This window comes from Ovis aries, chromosome 22, assembly GCF_016772045.2.
Source record: "Ovis aries strain OAR_USU_Benz2616 breed Rambouillet chromosome 22, ARS-UI_Ramb_v3.0, whole genome shotgun sequence".
Taxonomy (NCBI): domain Eukaryota; kingdom Metazoa; phylum Chordata; class Mammalia; order Artiodactyla; family Bovidae; genus Ovis; species Ovis aries.
In genome coordinates, this window is record NC_056075.1 from 43,449,785 (window position 1) to 43,469,290 (window position 19,506).

The 19,506-nt window shown below is 47.9% G+C and overlaps 1 long non-coding RNA gene across 3 annotated transcripts in view; it reads right to left on the minus strand.

Annotated features, from left to right (window-relative positions):
• Nucleotides 1-4,661: 4,661 nt before the first annotated feature.
• The window catches only part of LOC121817639 (uncharacterized), a 33,531-nt gene continuing 18,686 nt past the window's right edge, over nt 4,662-19,506 (minus strand). Inside the window, exons 1-3 of one of the 3 annotated variants that reach the window (XR_006057669.2) lie at nt 10,238-11,030; nt 7,453-8,556; nt 4,662-7,039 (exon numbers count right to left, since the gene is read on the minus strand). This is a non-coding gene — a long non-coding RNA (uncharacterized LOC121817639). Of the gene's footprint in view, nt 8,557-8,871; nt 8,983-10,237; nt 11,031-19,506 lie in introns of those variants that run through there. The other 2 variants (XR_009597997.1, XR_009597998.1) reach the window with 2 other exon arrangements.

The following is a 19,506-nucleotide window of genomic DNA, read 5'->3' on the forward strand; positions in this document are numbered from 1 at the left end:
CAGTGACGCTGCTTCCTCTGCAAAGAGATTGCCATCCAGACCTGATAGGACCCCTCCGGACTCAGAATTCTATTAAGCAGATAAACAGGTAGCGTGGTGTTTCTTCTAAAATGCATATAGATAATGTCCCCTGAGCAAAGACGCTATGCATCCCCGGTAAACCTGCACTATCGCTCCCCTCCCCATGAGCAGCCTGGTCTCCTGGTTCAGTGCCCTGTGGGTGTCCCTGATGCCCAGTCAAGAGCTTCTCAGATATTGACACATCTGCCCCCCCCGATAACCCAGGAGGGCAGATGCCCATAGCATCCTTCTTTTGCAGATGATGAAACCGAGGCATGGAAAAGCAAAGAGGCTTGCCCAAGGCCAAGCCAGGCCCCCCGCCCCCACGACTTCTCTCTCCAGAAAGGCTGGGCTATTGATCGCTGGTAAAGAGAGGGTCTACCAGGCTTTGGCCAGAGGGGCCAAGTCCATGTCCACCTGCAGAGCCCTCAGGAAAGGGCATGTGGCTCTCACACCTCCCCTCTGTGACCCTGATCTATCCTGCTTGACAGAGCAGGGGCCGCGCCCTTCAAGAGCTGACCTGGAAAAGAGCTAACCTGGAGAGAGCCCAGGGCTTGAAACAAAACAAGGAAGGAGGCCTCCCCCTCTCAGGATGCCAGAGTTCGCAAACATCAATACAGGATGCCTGGTGAAATTTGCACTTCATATAACATACAAATTTTTAACCTAAGTATGTCAATGCAGTATTGGAATTATAGCTCTACCGAGAAAGTATTCATAGCTGACCTGAAATTCACACGAACCTGGTGTCCTCGATTTTTTCTGGCAGCCCTACCCCTCATCGCCACTACTCCCAGTAGTACTGGTGCAAGTTCAGGAATCTGGGGCCTAAACTCACACTTTTTTCGACTTTAGGTCATGGTGACTGAATATAATCACATGGGAGGATGGGCAGGGAAGAAAGTCATGGCTGAATATTATCATCAGATCGGAGAATGTGTCCTAGATTCAGAGCAGAGAGACCTGGGTCAGTGGTGGCTCCTGTCCCCAGCCGTGTGACCCGGGCACACCCCTTAATGTCCAAGCCTTGATTTCCTTTCCTGCAGTTTGGGGCTGATGATGAACCTGCCCTACCTGCTGCCAGAACTGCTTGAGGAAGGAGCCTACAGTTCATAAAGAAGTGATCCAGCAAAGCTGAAATCCTGGCGAGTTCTGCTGTGTTAAAATTTATTAGCGTCACTTCTATAACAATAAATGAACAGCTTGATTCATTGCTGACTCCGAGGTTCTTCCCTAGCTTTCTCCACCAGCCTCGTTTTCTGCCTGTACAGAGTTCATGGAGACGCTCTGTTCTGGAGGTGGTTAAAGACGAAGCGAAGCCGTCGCAAATGTGATTTACATCCCTAATTCCATTTGAAATGACTTCAGCAGTAAATAAACCACTCTCTTTGATTCTTTTAACTCAGCGAATTTCAGCAGCAAAGTGACATGTTGGAATCAGCAGTCTGCTCCCTCTTGCTCGGTTGGCCCAGGTGTGTCCACAGTGAAGGGATGCTGAGGCCTGGCCCAGTGCCAGGCTGCCGGCCTCTGCAAGAATCGGGATTTTCCCCTGCCACCTACTTCAATCCCTGGCTCCGTGGGGCAGTGACCCCGACCTGCACAAGGCCTGCCCCTGTGTCTGCCTCCCTCGGTTCCTCTGTGCTTGCAGTGTGCCCAGGGAGGTTTCACTGTGTTGAATCTATGAATTGATGTCAGATGTTCAAGAAGGACAGGGAGGTTTGGGCAGAGACACCAGCCGAGGCAGAATTCCAGGACTGGCATGTGGATCAAGGGTCTTGCCCTTGGGCCTGAAACAGTTACCCAGGGATCCTTACTGGGTCAGGGATACTGTGAGTTCATGGCAACAGGTAAGCATGGGGCCCTGGAGTCAGCCCAGGGAGAGGCCAGGGAGCTCCTGAGTTCCTGGAGTTCTGGATAATGGGAATGATACAGGTGTGCAACTCTAAGCTGCCATGAAAATGACCTCATGGCGTCTGTGTCCATCACCGCGTAAAGCACTTAGCACAGGGCCTGGCAGCTGTCAGCTCAATGCAACAGACAGGGAGGGCTTCTTACCAGTGGGTAGGACTCAGAGTTCAGAGAAGCTATGCACACGGGCACACACAGCCTGACACCCAGAGACCCAGAGACCCACACTCGCTGACAGAGGGCTTGGGGTGAGGCCCTGACACATAGATGTTTGACAAGCACACCAGGTGACTCTAGCCACAGGGAAGGCTGAGGCACCACCCTAAGGCACACAGCCCTTGGCAGCGTCAGAAACACCTGGAAAGCTGGTTATACTGCAGCTGGGGCCCCAGCGTCTGCCTTTCTAACAAAACCCCAGGAGATAACTGAGGCTGCTGGGCAGGGAGCAACCCTCCTTTAGTGGGGGGATTGCTGCTACTGTCCAGGGACATGCAGAGCTCTTTGAAGAGAGGCCAGAGGTGGTGATGTTTGGGGGAGGGAAGCAGACATCAGCCACCAGGAGTTCCTCCACCTCCTGGGCACCTCCAGGCAGTGAGCACAGGTCCCTCCCACCCTGCAGGTGCAAAATGATCGAGAAGTGCACATCTTCTCTGATGCCAATTCCAACCAGTTTATGATCATAATTAGGTGCAGACCAATGGTTCTCAGTCTTAGCTGCACACTGGAATCACCCAGGGAGCTCTGACATATATTGATAACTGGCTATGAAACCCCCAGACATTCTGATTTAGTGGACTGGGTGCAGCCTGAGCATGGAGACTTTTAAAATTCCCCAGAAGATTCTAACGTATAGCTAAGGTTAAGAACTGCTGATACAGAGATTTCCCTGATGGTCCAGTGGTTAAGATCCCATGCTTCCAGTACAGGGGACGATTCCTGATTGGAAAACTAAGATCCCACCAGCCCCACATGGTGATCAAAAATTAATAAACAAAAGTGTGTGCTCCATTTACTTAAAAAAAAAAAAAAAGAACAGCTGGTATAGACCAATGTCTTACAATGTGGCTGCACATGAAAATCACTGGGGATTTTTAAAAACACTTTTTCTCCAGGGTCCTGCCTCAAACCTATCAAATCATAATCCATACGAGTGGGGCCCAGATGACAGCATAGATCCATTATGATACCTCCCCCAGACGATCGTGTAGCCAGGACAGAGACACAATGTGCACAGGTCTAGCTCTCACTCAAAACAGGACATCATGGGGCATGCTCAAAACCGCAATCTGATTTTCGGTTTGTAGATGATCTTTGTCCCAGACGTGTACAAATCACATCCGTTGGGCTTTTATAGAATACATCTCAAGGCACTTTCCAATTTTAAAACCAATACATGACTGCAAAATATGAATAATTTAAGTATCAATTTCATGCACATAATAGATCCTCGATAAATATTCATGGAATGAACTAATCAGTCAATCAGTCAATACAGTCCTAGTTCCAGGGCTGCCTGAAATACTTCTATATCCCCCCTAGACTCTGCACTCCCTGAGGACAGGCCTGGGACCCCCAACCCCTAAGCAAGGGCATCTGATGAATGAAGCCGTGAATCTGCACACAAAGCTAATGAGTCCTAAATGTTTGTGGTTGTCTCTCTTTTTTCCAGGTGTGCAATGAATTTCCAGATGAGTAGGGAATGCAAATATGCCATTTTTGTTGAAAGGATGATGATGTGGCAATTAATTATGGAAAAATTATTGGATATTATGCTTTTTGGAGGCCTGGGGAGAAGCCCAGATGTGGCTTTTTGATTTAACAAGAAGCTAAAGGCTCACAGCCCAGACATGCATGGACTCAGGTCAGGTGTCCAGCACTGATCCACGCCCTGTCCCTCACAGTGCAGGGCCCAGCGCTTCCTCAGCAGCCCTCGCTGGGGACCCGGTCTCTGTTGCACGGCTGGTGGAGGGTGGATGGTGGAACCAGTTCCACAGCTGGTGGAGGGTGGATGGTGGGACCATGGCCTGTGCAGCTCCCCTGGCTTAGGACCTCAGCTGATTTGCCCCCTTAATTGTAAGAATATTCCCTCCCCAGAGCCTCCCACCAGCATGGAGCTGCAGCCCTATACAGAGAAAGGGCTCTCTGTTAGACATCCAGGGGTTCCAGCGCCTGGCCCATCACCGACTAGCTGTGTGACTAGGGCAAGTCACTGAGCTCCAGTGCCCCCGCCTATAAGATGACGTCGATGCAGTACCCACCCTAAAGGTCACTGTGAGATGAAGACGGAAGGATGCCTGCAGAGCCTGCCCACCAGGCCTGGCGTGGAAAAGGGATGAGGATGTGACAGGTGACAGCACAGAGGCTGAGTCCTTAGATCCCAGGGCTGCCTCTCAGTCACCGTGCCACTGGAGCAAGTCGCTTACCTTGAGGCCAGAGGGCTCTCCAAAACTGTGAAATGTCTGCAGTATCTCCTGTTTGATCTTCAGAGTTCACGCAGACTCTATGTTTAATTCATAATATTTTAGTTTGTTTTAATCAAGACTCAGTTTTTGCATCTGTAAAATGGGACCAATAGCAGAACTCATCATAAGATCACTGAGATGTGCCAGTGCCGTGAAGGACAAGTTGTGGTCACTGGTTTGAACAGAACACTCAGCATTCATTGCCAGAATTATTTCCACTTCTTAGCATTATGGTGATTAATAAGTGCCATTTATTATAATAATAAAGAGTTGACTTTTCTCCCAGCAAGGATATGGTCATGGTTTGTGTGCTGACAGCACCCCAGAGATTTACAAACACCTCTCCCCTACCCACGCTGGCCCCTCTGAAACTCTAATATCACTGTTTTCTAATCAGGGTAAAGCACTTGCTTCACACGAGAAGGGCAGAGATAGGAGTTTCCTGTCACAGTCCTGCGTCCACCCTCAAGCCACCTGCCACCACCAAGGCTGAAGGGAAGGAAAAATTCAGGTCCTCAGGTGGGACGACAGACCCTTTTCCCACTTACAACCTCAGCTACCTCAGCAACCAAACATGAACCATTGCTGCAAGTCCAGTGGGCGGTGAGGGTCCATGCACAGCCTTCCTCTGGAACCATCCCAGCCCCCGCCTTCTCCTTCCACACCCCAAAAGCAACATGTGGGCTAGGTGGGAACAGGTGCCCAGGACAAAGTCTAGGTCAGGGTGACACAGACCAGACCAGCTCCAGCCTTGCCTGGACACAAGGCTCCTTCCCAAGTGCACACACGAATCCTGCTACAGAAAAGAGAGAGGAAGGCAAAACAATCTTTGGCAAAGTGTAACGCCCTCGGCCCTGCAGGGCCGTGGGTTCGATCCCTGGTCAGGGAGTTCAGATCCCACAAGCCCCACTAGCGGTTTAGTCACTAAGTCATGTCCGACTCTTGTGACCCTACGGACTGTAGCCTGCAAGGCTCCTCTGTCCTTGGGATTTTCCAGGCCAGGATATTGGAGAGGGCTTCCATTTTCTTCTCCAGAAGATCTTCCAGACCCAGGGATCAAACCTGGGTCTCCTGCATTGCAGGCAGATTCTTTACCAACTGAGCCACCAGGGAAGTCTTTATCAAAAGCCCCGTGGTGTGGGAAAAAAAAACAGTGTGACATCCTCCAGCAACCCATGTGCACCCAGGTGGCAATGTCCTTGAACAAAGGCCAGAGGGCCTCCTTCTCCCAGTCTACTGTGTGGACAGGATCAGCCTTTATCTGCAGTCAGGACCACGGGGAAGTGCAGCTGTTCCGCAAATTATGACTTTCCTCAAGCAGCCAAGACCAACCTCCCTGGGCCCCAGGCGTCCCAGAGTGCACAGCCCAGGAGGGTCATGGGAAGGAGAAAGGTTGGCAGCGTGAGTCTGACAGCATGGGCTCCATGGGCTGGGCCTGGCTCAGTGAGGTCTCTGAGACTCGCCTCTCCATGCCTGTGAGATGCTGATGGGTAATTAATGCTGGACACTTTCACGTGCAGTGAGAATAAACAAGCTCATGCAAACTCTAGAGTGCCGGCAGGAGCTAGCGATCGTTACCAACCTTCCCGCTGGCCCCGGGGGAGGCCCAGCTGAGGACGATAAACTTGAATTTGGGCTCCTGGGAGCAGTAACTCAGAGAGGCTCTCCAGAACTGTGAAATGTCTGCAGTATCTCCTGTTTGATCTTCAGAGTTCATGCAGACTCTATGTTTAATTCATAATATGTTAGTTTGTTTTAATCAAGTGGGGTTTGAAATTCCCAACCCAATCTACAAGGTGGTGGGGTTGCCACCTTGCGCATTCATGTACCTGGTAAATCGGTGCTGCAGAAAGTTGTGACTGGGGAGGTGAACCCCCCAACCCCACCCCAGTGCTGCCAGCAAAGGCTGCTTGGCCAAAAGAGGTGACACCCTGGGGACTTCCCAGCAGGCCTATTTGGGGGTCCCCTCCCTCCCACCCCAGTGCTCTGGGGAGTCAGGGGCTGCCTCTGGTAGGTAATCCCCACTGCCCTATCCTGGCTGCAGGCAGGAGAGACTGAACGGCTTCTAACCTAGATTAACCTGGAAACTTGGCCTCTTGGCCAAGCCTGAGGGAAATAGCTTTGTGAGGGTCATCCGGGCACAGGGTCAGGAGACCATCAATTCCAACTAGTAGGGAATTACCTGGTGGCCCAGTGGCTAAGACTCTGTACTCCCAATGCAGGGTCTCTGGGTTCAATCCCTGGTCGGGGAGCTAGATCCCACATGCCACAGCTAAGACCTGTTGAGGCCAAATAAATAAAGAAATATAACTTCATCTCACGTTCTCCAGAAAAGGAAGCTAGTTCACTGGGTCCGTGTCATTTCTTGCTCCCCTTGTGGATGATCCCATTAAGTCTAAGCCACTTGTTAAGTCTCCCACCCTGGCTGAGAGCCCTGGGTGGGGCTGGTCTCATGGGAGGTTATAGGAAAGGGGGGAGGCTATTTTCACCTTGTGGGAAGGGCTCCCCAGTCCTCGTAGCCCGTGCTCCAGGTCCCAGGGCCCAAAAGTACCGTAAGAGCTGCTCTGGCCCCCAATGGTGCTAGCTGTGGGGCGAAGGTGCCGGCCGGGCTGTTGGGAGAAGTCCAAGAAGGCAAGGTCACCCCGAATGCCCTCCTCTCCCAGATGCCACAACATCTCCTATCTTTCCAGAGCTTAGATTCGGATCCCAGCATTTGGCCCTGGACTTGGCCCCTGGGTCTCTATCTGGGAGGAGCTCTGGGGAAATTATCAGCCCCCTGGATTGGACCCCAGTCGCCCTCACCCAGTAAGCACCTGGAGAGCTGCGGGCAACCACTTGCCACCAGAGGGTCTTCTCAGGGAGGGGAGCATCCCATGCCCCCACCAAGAGCTGCTGCTGGGGCTCCCTCCTCACGTTAGAGAATCCCAACCAGACATCCGTGTGCACCCTCGTGAACGATGGGGCCAGCCCGCCGCTTGCACGGAGCCCAGGCCACAGACACGGGGCCCTGGGAAAGAAGCACCTTTTGCCTCCACAAGGCAAGAGCTGATCCCAGGTGTGGCCTGCCAAGACGCCAGAGCTGGTAGGATTCCGATGAAGGTGAATGAGCTTCTCTTCAGCTCCATAATGCTAGTCTTTCACCATCATCCTCTTCATCACCACCACCAGCAGCATCACTGCAGGTCCCGCGTACGGACTCCGTCAGAGACCAGCCTCTACTCCTGGCTCAGCCCTGATCGACTCTGGGATCCTGCTGGGGCTCCCATGTCCTCAGTCTTCTTTTCCTCTCCCAGGGCTGTCTTCATAATTGTGGGGCCCCTTGTTCAAAATAAAAATGTGGGACTCCTTGTTCAAAAACCAGAGGAAAAACGTCATTCTATTTACTAAAATACAAATTTTCCTCCTACGTCTCACATATATCTCTCTGCCTCTCTCTCGACTTGTCATGATGTTTTTTATTTGCTTTATAATGCTGTTCTAAGGACAGAAAATTAAAATTTTTAAATTACCAACATGAATATTATCATTCATCATTATACTGTGCAGTGCCAGTTTTAAATGCAAATGTAAGAATGCGTATGTGGGATCACTGAAATTTCACACTTAGTTATTCTGTGCTTTGCATGTGCCTAGGTAGCTGTGTCCTTAACAGAACAGTGGGGACGCTGCACAAAACTCAAGCGGTTTCGGTTCAGTCCTTGACATTCTCCCCACACTCTGTCCTGGGCCTTACTGCTGAGTAAGCAAGGACGAAAAGAAAAGGGCCTGCAGTCGTCCCGTCTCTCCTTCCCCGCTGTGTCATCACCTTCACAGAAGTGCTGGACTAACACAGGGACTTTATAACCTGGGTAATGCCAACTACAAACTGGCACTTGCCATCTGCCTCTGCAAGGACTAAATCAGGTACGGCTGCAGCTGCTGACCTTCAACCCCCCCTAGAAAGAGTTCAGGGTGGAAAGCAGAAATGAGGCTCTCTGTGCTCTGGGAAAACTGGCAGCAGGTCTTCAGAGATTTAGATGTTTTCGGGAGCTGATTTTATGAGCCCAATTCTTATATCCCCTCACATCTAGAAAAGCACCAAAATCCTTCATGGTGATGACTGCTCCTCGTGACTAGCAGAAACCTCCTGCAAAAAAAAAAAAAAAAACATGTTCTTGATTGCATGGACTTGCCCTTCTCCAAAATCACACATATACTGACCTTCCTCTTCCCTCTTTGGAGCAGTTTCTCAGAGCTATCAGAGGTGCTATCTCACAGGCTATGGACTTCATTTTGCCCCAAATAAAATCTGATTCACAACTATTATGTTGTGCTTTCTTTTTAAGTCGACAGTGAGAAAGGATAAGACGGGGCTGCTTGGTCACTCGTGTTCCTGCCTGCCAAGACATTCTGGTTTGAACAGAGAGTGTGGCCTCGTGGGGACGTCGGTGCCCTTGCTCACCCAGTCCGCGTGCTCGCTCGTGGGGCTTGGAGGCCATCGGCACTTGGGGAGCCACAAAGGACGACACGAATCCTGCACAGGTGTGCGCTGCTCCTGTGCGTGCTCCCTGGTCCCAGCGGATTTCACTTACAAAATATAAGTCCAAAGACAATAGAATTTAAGTTTCAAGATGGTAGCCGAAGAGCAGCGAGCCAAGCAGAGGCCCGTCTGAGCCTGCCTCTGCTGCACAACTGGCAGAAGTCACCTAGGCTGGCCTGCCTGGGGGCCGGAGGAGGACCACGTGCATGGTAGGTGGTGGAAATGCGATGCCAACAGAGACACCACAGTCCACGTGGGGCTGCCAGGCCCCCCGGAGAGAGGGGCAGGCGGGGACCCTGAGTGCAGCCAGCGTCCTGGCGGACCGGCTAGGAGTGAACCGCAGGAAACTGATTTTGATTCTGGATGAGCTTCAGTGACATGAGATTCATCTCCTTCCAGAGTTTGAACTGGTTTTAGTCCCCCCACAGGCTCAGTGTCGCGCCACGTTTCTCCAGCGACGGCCATTGGGCTTTAAATCAAACGTCGCTGTTCCCAGCCTGACTGCATATGCTTCAAGGTCAAAGTCAGGTTGCTCTCCGAGTCTGTGCCGATAGAAGGCGGGTCTCACTTAATGTGCTCGGACCACCAGGCCTCCTCCCCTGCAGATCTTGGAACCAGCATCCAGCGGGGGATGTCTTTGGTGACAGCTCTTCTGCTCAGCCGCTCTATCCTTGGTCACCCGTTTCCTCTGAACGAGCCAGTCCCCTCCCATCAGAGCTCAGCTAAGGAGCGAGAACACAGCAGAGAACCTTTCCCTGTGTCTGCTGAATCGGCAGGTATTCTCATGTAGGAAGCAACTTCATACTCTCTTCTATCCTGGAAGCAGACAGGCCCTGTGGGCACAGGAGCTGCGCTCAGATGGCACAGCATGGGAGTCTAGGCTGTGCCAAGGATCCATCCAGCTCAACAGGCAGGACAGAAGGGGCACCAGACAGAGATCCAGAGGTCCCAGGTCCTCCCCCCAGAGCTGTGGAGTCATCCATCCACGAAGGATGCGGCCAGCTACCCAAACTCAGGCACGTTTCCTCAGCCAAAACTGGGAGCAACAAGGACCACACGGACACCTCACAGCCTCATGGCCCCCAGGGCAAGGGTGTGTCCTGATCCCACTTCCTGTGGATGTACTTGAGGCTTAGAAAAGTGAAGTGACAAAAATGTTACTGTCTCAGCTTTCCACAGGAGGAAATTGAGGCTCAGAGAGGTTAAGCCAGCTGAGATCACCTCCACCTCTGGGGAACGCCCAAGTCCACATCCAGCTGGACTAAGTGCCAGGAACCCATGAACTCACCCGTGCCACAGGGCATCGTGACCTTTACTGCAAAAGAGCAGCTGGGTGGCTGTCACTCGCTCCAGACACAGAGGGTATCTCACCGGCCACGGTCATGCAAAAAACGGCAACGTGGGGTGAGAAGTCCTGTCCACCTGCAGTGCCCCTGGTGCCCAGCCAGACTGAGACAGCAGAGCCTTTCAGCCTGTGTGATGGAGGGAGGGAAGAAGGATGGAATGAAGGAAAGAAGAAACAGGCGGATACTACACACTCAGGGCTCCTCTTCCTTCTCCTCCAGCCCCAGAGCGGCCAGAGCTCAGACCCTACCCCTCCTTACCCTGTCTCTGCAGGGTGGCTCTCCTCTGTGCCCCCAGCTTGGACACTGGTACTCAGGCCTGCATTTCTGCCCTCCCTCCAGCCACACATCACCTCAGCCTCCTCCATGCATCCAGGGGGTGTTCTCCCCTCTGCCTTGCTCAGCTCTCCCCCATCACACACACACACACACACCTCTCTGCTTCTATGTTGGCCTCTCTGCCAACTTGATGCTTTCTTTTCTGGCAGGTTTTGCCCATCCTCCCATCCCAGACTCTCTCAAGCCTCACGTCCTTCTCTCTCCTGATGCTGTAGTCTGAGCTCCAGGATCACAAGCATCCTAATCCCAGCCCAGGCCTTCCTCTGCCCCAGCTCCGTGCGCGATGATGGTACATCCTTCCTGCATCAGAGGGTGGTGGAGTGTGTGCATAAGGGCCTGGCTATTGGAGCCCCACAGGCCTATTTTGAACCTATTCATACTAATTTAAAACCAATCTGGGGCTTCCCGGGTGGCTCAGTGGTAAAGAGTCTGCTTGCCAATGCAGGAGATGTGGGTTCAATCTCTGCATCAGGAAGATCCCCTGGAGGAGGAAATGGCAGCCCACTCCAGTATTCTTGCCTGGGAAATCCCATGGACAGAGGAGCCTGGCGGGCTACACTCCACAGGGTCACAAAAGAGTCAGACACGACTTAGCAACTGCCACCGCTGCTGCTGCTGTTAAGTCGCTTCAGTCGTGTCCGACTCTGTGCGACCCCATAGACGGCAGCCCACCAGGCTCTACCATCCCTGGGATTCTCCAGGCAAGAACACTGGAGTGGGTTGCCATTTCCTTCTCCAATGCATGAAAGTGAAAAGTGAAAGTGAAGTCCCTCAGTTGTGTCTGACTCTTAGCAATTGAAGATCCAGAAAGAGTCCTTCAACTTAAGATTCCTAGGGGAGAAGGGTGAAGGGAAGGGATAGTTAGGGAGCTTGGAATTGACATGTACACACTGCTATATTTAAAATGGATAACCAACAAGGACCTAATGTATAGCATAGGAAACTGTGCTCAATATTATATAACAACCTAAATGAGAAAATAATTCAAAAAAAGTTTCAGTTCAGCTCAGTTGTTCATTCGTGTCCAACTCTTTGCGACCCCATGAATCGCAGCACGCCAGGACTCCCTGTCCATCACCAACTCCCAGAGTTCACCCAAACTCATGTGCATCGAGTCGGTGATGCCATCCAGCCATCTCATCGTCTGTTGTCCCCTTCTCCTCCTGCCTCCAATCTCTCCCAGCATCATGGTCTTTTCCAATGAGTCAACTCTTCGCATGAGGTGGCCAAACTATTGGAGTTTCAGCATTAGCATCAGTCCTTCCAAATGAACACCCAGGACTGGTCTCCTTTAGAATGGACTGGTTGGATCTCCTTGCAATCCAAGGGACTCTCAAGAGTCTTCTCCAACACCACAGTTCAAAACCATCAATTCTTCAGCACTCAGATTTCTTCACAGTCCAACTCTCACATCCATACATGACCACTGGAAAAACCACAGCCTTGACTAGACGGACCTTTGTTGGCAAAGTAATATCTCTGCTTTTAAATATGCTATCTAGGTTGGTCATAACTTTCCTTCCAAGGAGTAAGCATCTTTTAATTTCATGGCTGCAAGATATATGTATACGTATAACTGAAATCACTTTGCTGTGTATCTGAAACTAACGCAACCTTGTTAATCAATTATGTGTCTGTGTGTGTGTTAGTCGCTTAGTCATGTCCAACTCTTGATGACCCCACAGACTGTAGCCCGCCAGGCTCCTCTGTCCATGGGATTCTCCAGGCAAGAATACTGGAGTGGATTGCCATAACTTTCTTCAGAGGATCTTCCCAACCCAGGGACTGAACCCTGGTCTATTGCACTGCAGGCAGATTCTTTACAGTTTGAGCTATAGGGAAGTCCTATATACTCCAATATAAAATAAAAGGTTAAAAAAAAGAGTTCTTAATAATGTCATTGCTAGAACTATTCCATAGGAGAAAACTTGAAGTTCAGAAAATCCCTCAGAATACATATCAACAAGATAGAGGACAATATGAAGGAAAAAATACAAGACATTTGAGATCAGCCTAAAAACTCCCATTAAGAATTCTGGGGAAAAATAAAAGGTAAAAAAATAATACAAATTATGCAAAGGCCAGAATAACATCCCCAAGCACTGAAGGGGCATACACATCTTCACGTCAATGGAATCCACCAGGTGCCAAGAAGAATGAAAGAGAAAAGACCCACCCCCAGACACATTCTGAAAACGGAACTCCAGGAGGAAGGAAAAGATTCTGAAAGCTTTCGGACAAGAAAAACAGATTATCTGCAAAGGAATTATGATCACATTAACATGTAACTTCTAATCAGCAATATTGGAAGCTAGAAGACAAGAGAGTGATAACCCAGAGTCTTTTTTAATAAAATTTAATAGGAAAGAAGTTCTAAATTTATAATTCTACCTTTAAAAAATTAATTTGTGTAGGGACAACATAAATGTTTGGGGATATTTAAAAATGCTTCCAAGCGTTCTTTTTGGAAATTCTCCTGAGAAAATTTTGATATTATCCTGAGAAAATGAGCAAATAAAAAAGTAATTCAAACAGGAATATTTTAAGATGCGAATTCTACAACAGAGTAGACTTAGCTTTGCATTTGAAGCTCTTCAAAATTCCAATCACACAGGCTGGCTTACACAGTAATTAAAAGTTTAACTTATTATATTCCAGTGAAACAACTTTAAACTCACTCCTTTGCCCACCCATACACCGTCTAGATAACATCTTCCAGGTTTAAAACCAGCCACCAATCTTCACTCATCTAAACAGAACTGGCTCTCTCCCTGGAATATTCTTCTTTGCATCCCCAGGTCTTCCATAGCTTTTTAAAAATATATAATTTCTAATCCAGTGATTTCTTAGTATTTGCTCAGGAGAGACATTCTTTTACCATTCTCTACATCCTGATGAAGGTAAGACTCAAATGTCATTCATTTTTAATTCCAAGCTGTATTGATATTCATGTACATGAATATCATATTCAGGTACAAAAAGTGACACTCTCACTGTTTACATGTTGACTTTGTTAGGAAAATTATACAAATAGTAAATTGATGCAAATTTTATTTCAGTGTCGTACGATTCCTCAGACAGAAATATCAATTAATTCCAATAATGTTTCTGCTTTTTGCATTCAAATCACGGACCCAGAATAAAGCTTTTGGAAGTTTTCTTTATTAATTGAGCATCATCTGAGACTATTAGGGATATTGTACAATTGACACTGAAGCTTAATGGTACTTGTTTTGCAATGATAATATAAATATAGGTTTTGGTGGAACGCAGTGTCATGGTAAAAAATCCTTACTAAATTAAGAAACTATGAAGCAGAAATTTAGTTGAAATTATTGATGGTGCACATATAATTCATATTGGATCCCAAAAAGCTGGCACTCTACCAATTTAAGTAAAAGCTGCCATTGCCAACATTTTGTGACAACACTGACGAAAGGTTTAAAAAAAAAAAAAAAAAGCTTTGGCATAGCTTACTGTGCTTTCTCTCCACTGCCTGCCCTCTATCAGATTTCAGAATAGGTGAAGCTTTTGAAGTCAATCTAAGTGCCCAATCACATCGAACTTTTTTGTAAAGGAGTCCTCCAAACTTTGGGTACATGTGGTTTAAAAAATTTAGAAAACCTTGATTACTTAACACCTGGATTTTTAGTTTCTGAAGCTCTGAAAGAATTATATTAATCAAAAAACAAAGCTTGCAAATGAAAGGGCACTGGAATTTATCCCTAAAAATTAAGGGGAGGATGGGAACTCATTAATTACCAAGAGCTCAATATTGAAATTCTATAAGAGTACTTCAGAATATCTTGACTTGTAAGAAAAATCTTCTGATGGAACTTCTATTTTTAATTGGAAGAAATTACATTCTGTCCCAGAAGGTCAGGAGATTGAAAAAGCCTACTATTTTCCAGCATCTAAATTTAATGAAGTGTCCAAAAGTATCACAATTTGTTTGATGAGGTTTATCTTGTTAAAATATTTGTTGAAGAAAGCTATTCTGGAAAGAGGTTAAAAAGACAGTACCTGGTCAAATATTTAAGCTGAATGAGTTTCACATTTTAATGCCAAAAAGTAGCACTGAGAACATCCTTCATTTTCCCTGAGCCAACCAGGTACCCCAGCACCTATAGAGAAAATATATTCTCTCCTAAGAGTATTATCTGTTCTGTTCTGTTCAGTCACGAAGTCATGTCTGACTCTTCTGTGACTCCATGGACAGTAATCCACCAGGCTCCTTTCCATGGGATTTCCCAGGCAAGAATACTGGAGTACTGGAGTGGGTTGCCATTTCCTTCTCCAGAGGATCCTCCAGACCCAGGGATCAAACCCAAGTCTCCTGCATTGACAGGCGTGTTCTTTACCATCTGAGCCACAAGAGGAGCCCTAAGAATCTTCTAGTCTACAACAAAGAATAGATTATAGGTGTCAGTCATTTCAGATTTACTAACTACGAAGTGTTTCTTTGAAGAAGACTTGCGGGAAATTTTGTGAAAAAGAAATAATTTAAATGACGAGGCTAGGTTAGGGGGGAAAAAATGAATACCGTTGAAATTATGTTAGAGACAGACCTGGCTTACAAAGCGGATTAAAGTACAGTATTCTGCTTCTTTATTCTATTCAGATAGCCAATATAAAGAACTGGTTTTTTTTTATTTTACTCTATTGTACATGAATACATGTTACTTTTGTTGTAGAAAGAATTTCATGATTGAAAATAGTTTTTAATAGAACCATTTATAATACCGATACAATGAAATCAATGTCAGCCAAGAAATAAATATCTTCAAAATATAGAAATTTTTAATTATTTTAGAATCTCCTTTCACCCTCAAAAGTGACTTGGCGTGACCAAAAAATAGAGTCACTCTTGTCATGAAGGATGACGAGGCATATCAGCTCTCTGTTGCTGTGTAACAAATTACCGCAAACCTAGCAATTTGAAACAGCCAAGGGTTATTGTTCTGGGGGCTCAGTGGTAAAGAATCTGCCCACCAAGGCAAAAGACACAAGTTTGGTCCCTGGGTCGGGAAGATCCCCTGAAGAAGGAAATGACAACTGACTCTTGTTTTCTTGCCTGGGAAATCCCACGGACAGGAGAGCCTGGCAGGCTACCGTCCATGGGGTCGAAAAGGAGTCGGACACGACTGAGCGACTGGGCACACACACACAGGGCCTGTTAGGACAAAATGTGTGCGGAAGGAAAGCAGATGGTGATTCTTGAAAAATTCAAATTGGGTTTCCCTGGTGGCTCAGTGGTAAAGAATCTGCCTGCCAATGCAGGAGACTTGGGTTCCACCCCTGGGTTTGGAAGATCCCCTGGAAAAAGAAAAGGTAACCAACTCCAGTATTCTTGCCTGGGAATTCTATGGACAGAGGAGCCTAGTAAGCTATAGTCCATGGGGTCGAAAAAGAGTCAAATATGACTTAGTAACTAAACAGCCAGAGACAGGATGTGGCTCAAGAATTCAGATGTGCCTCAGCTGTCCACCTCTGGGTCAGGGTCTTCCCTGAGCAGCACTAAAACCATCAGTCTAACCTGCAGGTAAATCTCAAGGCTCGACCGAGTCTGGGAAATTCTCTTTCACACCCAGGCATGTGGCTGTCAGCAGGCTTCAGAAGACGTGCCTCCAGACTCGTGGTGTGGTTGCGGGCCTGTATTAGCGCAGGCTGCTATAACAAGCACCACAGGCTGGCAGTGTACACAGCAGTTCTGGAGGCCGGGAGTCTGGGATCAAGGTGATTGATTGGCAGGGTTGTTTTCTCCTCAGGCCTGTCTCTTTGGCTTGTACACGGCTGCCTTCTCCCAAGTCCTCACACGGACCTCCCTCTGTGCTATCAGTTCAGTCGCTCAGTCACGTCCGACTCTTTGTGACCCCATGGGCTGCAGCACGCCAGGCCTCCCTGTCCTTCACCAGCTCCCGGAGTTTACTCAAGTTCATGTAATCGCGTTGGTGATGCCATCCAGCCATCTCATTCTCTGTCATCCCCTTCTCCTCCTGCCCTCAATCTTTGCCAGCATCAGGGTCTTTTCCAATGAGTCAGCTCTTTGCATCAGGTGGCCAAAGTATTGGAGTTTCAGCATCAGCATCAGTCCTTCCAATGAATATTCAGGACTGATCTCCTTTAGGATAGACTGGCTGGATCTCCTTGCCGTCCCAGGGACTCTCAAGAGTCTTCTCCAACACCACAGTTCAAAAGCATCAATTCTTTAGGACTCACCTTTCTTTATAGTTCAACTCTCACATCCATACATGACCACTGGAAAAACCATAGCTTTGACTAGACGGACTTTTGTTGGCAAAGTAACATCTCTGCTTTTTAATATGTTGTCTAGGTTGATCATAACTTTCCTTCCAAGGAGCAAGCATCTTTTAATTTCATGGCTGCAGTCACCACACCATCCCTCTGTGAGCCTGGGTCCTAATCTCCTCTTCTTATAAGAATACCTCATAATGAATCGGGACTCACCCCAAGGGCCTCGTGTTAACCTAATTACCTCTCTAAAGACTCTGTTTCCAAATACAGTCACATTCTGAGGTCCTGAGGGTTAGGACATTACACATGCATCCTCACATATACTCACCACCACCCACGTGCATGGACACACAAAACACAAGTCACATATATTGCACACATGGTCATACACACACATCCACCACCCTCACTCACATCCACACTCACATCTCACTACACATGCATTCACATATGCTCGCTCACTCTGTCTCTCTCACAAACACACACACACACACACACACACACACACACACACACACACACACACACCACGCAGCACCCCCAACACGCTCCCAGACCTGGCATGAGGCTGGTGCTCAGTCAGGGTTGGCCGCATTGATGAAACATTAGATTGGGGGAAATTGTGGTGGGGGATCTTTTTTTCCAAGTAATCTTTCCAGTTGTTTAACATCAGCTCCTGAGGAATTTGCTGTGTGCAGGCAGAGCCCACACCTCACGCTTCTCAGAATTAAATAAAGATCATTTCTCTTTCCTGCAGTTGCAGCTGAACTGATCACACTCTGGTGGATCTTTTCATGAACTATGACTCTTTAAATCAGGCTGAGTCTAAATCTTATAATACTTTATTTACTCAAGCACTTGGGCAAGGAGGAAGCATAAAAGATTCCCTCCAAGCAAATCACCTCTCCACATTTGGGGGTCCTTGAAAGGAAAGAGGAAAGTATTGGGAAGACTGCATGGTCCAACATCCACCAGTCTATGCGCTTCAGCTTCAACCCCCTTCTCCAAACAGAGCCCTGAGAATGGCACAACCTAGGTGTAAAAGCATGGCTGAATTGGTTCAACTATGCTTTCTGAAGAATAACCTCCAAACATGCATTATTTTGTGATAAATCAAAGGTGATTTTTTTTAAGGAGGAAAGAAACAATCCTGTTGGCACATTTGTTGTTCAGTCACTTAGTCGTGTCGGACTCCGCGACCCCACGGGCTGCAGCATGCCAGGCTTCCCTATCCTTCACCATCTCCCAGAGTTTGCTCAAACTCTTGTCCATTGAGTCAGTGATGCCATCATTCAGCCATCACATCCTCTGTCATCCCCTTCTCTGCCTGCCCTCAATCCTCCCCAGCATGAGGGTCTTTTCTAATGAGCCGGCTCTTCACATCAGGTGTCCAAAGTACTGGATGCAAAGAATTTAGCACCACGCCCAGAAAGAAGAAAGGACTCTTATTGGTTCAGTTCAGTTGCTCAGTCATATCTGATTCTTTGCGACCCCATGGACTGCACCATGCCTGGCCTCCCTGTCCATCACCAACTCCCAGAGTTTACTCAAACTCACGCATTGAGTTGGTGAGGCCATCCAACCATCTCATCCTCTGTCGTCCCCTTCTCCTCCTGCCTTCAATCTTTCCCAGCAACAGGGTCTTTTCCAATGAGCCAGTTATTCGCATCAGGTGGCCAAAGTATTGGAATTTCAGCTTTAGCATCAGTCCTTCCAATGAATATTCAGGACTGATTTCCTTTAGGATGGAGCGGTTAGATCTCCTTGCAGTCCAAGGGACTCTCAAGAGTCTTCTTCAAATGTTATTTTTTGGTTGTTTAGTTGTAAAGAACCCACAGGGATGGAGTCTGCTTCCTGAGAAATTCTGCATCCCTGATAATTTGATGCTCCTCCCTGAACCCCTCAGAACGCTGCTCTGAGACCATCTTCATAGGCAAAAAGCTCCAGCGGGAGACAATTCCCATGAAAAAGGTAGGCTTTCCCCATATGCCCTTCTGTCATCACCTCAGGACACAAGGAATCCCAAGGAAAATGTAGCAACACCAAGAACACACAGTCCTGGCTTAATATCTGCTTCCCAACAGTTGTCTGGTGTGTTTCCTTTACAACAAGATCCCCCAAGCCTGCTATTTCCTTTTAGAATGCTATTCTTTATTTGATTTCTAAATTATTCTTCATGTGTTTCCTTTTACCTTGAGCCATTTTCAACCCCCACTGAAATCTTGGCACCCAAAGCGGCTCTCAGAACTAAATTAATTATAAAAGCATATTAATGTCATCTGTATAGCAATGAAATTAATTTATTCAATAGATCCAAGAGGAAGTCATCAATTATGCCCAGTGACTGAGGCATTTTGTGCGACAGCACTTACAGTTCTTACAAATTTTAATAATTCCTCCAGCAAGAATTGCCATAAATATCATGTGCTGTGTAGCCTTGATTTGTGAATTAAGTGGACCTTTTAGATGCTGCCTGCATGCGAAGTCACTGCAGTGGTGTCTGACTCTTTGCGACCCTATGGACTGTAGCCCCCCAGGCCTCTCTGTCTATGGGATTCTCCAGACAGGAATACTGGAGTGGGTTGCCATGCCCTCCTCCAGGGGATCTTCCCAACCCAGG